Consider the following 1,943-nt stretch of genomic DNA (forward strand, 5'->3'; position numbering starts at 1 on the left):
AGATGATATGAAGGTAGGTGGAGGGGCAGGTTGTGTTGGGGTGGCAGGGAGGCTGCAGGATGTAAAATTAGGAGAATAAGTGGCAAATGGAACACAACGTCAGGAAGTGCAAGATGATGCACTATGGTAGAAGGAACAAAAGCGTAGTCCATTTGGCCAAAAACTTAAAAATGGGGAAGCACAGTAGCATAATGGTTTACAGTACGCAGACCCGGATTCAATTCCCACTGCTGCCCACGAGGGGTTTGTACATTCTCCCTGTGACCGTGTGGCTTTCCTCCCACATTCCAAAGGCTTACCAGTTGATGAGAGTAATTGTTCATCCTAAACGGTCCTGTAATTTGGCTAGGACTAGATCAGGGGATTGCTGGACAGTATGACTCAATAGGCCAGAAGGGCCTATTCCACGTTGTACATCTATAAATAAACAATCCGAGATGCAAAGGGACTTGGGAGTCATCTTGCAGGATTCCCTTAAGATTAACGTGCAGGTTGAGTTAGTGGTGAAGGCAGCATATACAATGTTAGCTAGCATTCATTTCCAGAGGCCTAGAATACAAGGATGTATTGCTAAGGCTTTATAAGGCACTAGTGAGGCCTCACTTGGAGTATTGTGAGCAGTATTGGGCCTCTTATCTAAGAAAGGATGTTGGAGAGGGTTCAGAAGAGGTTTATGTGAAGGCCTATACACACTGGAATTTAGAATGCGGGGGAATCTCTCTGAAACCTAATCAACGTTGAAAGGCATAGACAGCATGTTTCCTAGAGAGGGAGTCTAGGACCAGATGGCAAAGCCTCAGAATAGAGAGACATCCATTTAGAATGAAGATGAGGAGGAATTTCTTTAGCCAAAGGGTGGTGAATTTGTGGAATTCTTTGCCAGGAGGCCAAGTCAGTAGGTGTATTTAAGGCGTTGCTTGATAGGTTCTTGATTAGTCACAACATGAAAGGTTACAGGGTGAAGGCAGGAGGATGAGGTTGAAGGAAAATGGACCAGCCATAATGAAATGGAAGAACAGACTTGATGGGCCAAACCACCTAATTCAGCTCCCAATGCCTATGACCTTCCCTTATGCACACTATTAATGTAGTTAGTCCAGGTGAGTTTATTTACAATGGTTACCTCCAGTCTATTACAAACAAAAGAAAACCTGCGGATGCTGGAAATACAAGCAACACACACAAAATGCTGGAGGAACTCAGCAGGTCAGGCAATATCCATAGAGAACAATACAGTAGACGTTTTGGGCCAAGACCCTTCAGCAGGACTCACTGAAGGGTCTCAGCCTGAAACATCCACTATTCTCTTTTCCATAGATGTTGCCTGGCCTGCTGAGTTCCTCCAGCATTTTGTGGGTTACCTCTCATCAACTGACAGTATGGAACTCTTTACAGATAAAGGGTAAATGATTAAATTCTCTATTGAGATGGCCTTGCACTTATGGCCCAAGTGTTTCTTCCCAATTGTCAGTCCTGACTTGAATATTGTCAAGGTCTGCTACAAGTACACATGGACTGCTTCATTTGCTAAGAAATGAGTACAGAACTGTACAGCATGCAACCAATAAATGAATATACTCACTTTTGACCTGGTGATAAAGTCATTGAAGCAAAAGGAAATAGCTGGGCCTTGGACACTGTCACATCCTACTCTTGCACGATGGTCTGTGATTTGAGGGAAATAACCTAATTACCCTAATTTTCTTTTAATACATTGCTGATGGGAGTAAAGCACGTTTCACAGCAATATGAACAAATTTTAATACAGAGCCACATAAATCATCACAAAGCTTGGTTAAGCAAAGTAGATTTAAGTAACATTATTAAAAAGATGAAAAGGTGGTGAGCTTGAAGTTGACTTTGAGATTAAAAAGACATTGCTACAAATCAAGTGGTTAAGAACTTGCACAGAATATAAAAAAAAACTTCATTTAACTGAAATA

This window comes from Mobula birostris, chromosome 10, assembly GCF_030028105.1.
Source record: "Mobula birostris isolate sMobBir1 chromosome 10, sMobBir1.hap1, whole genome shotgun sequence".
Taxonomy (NCBI): Eukaryota; Metazoa; Chordata; class Chondrichthyes; order Myliobatiformes; family Myliobatidae; genus Mobula; species Mobula birostris.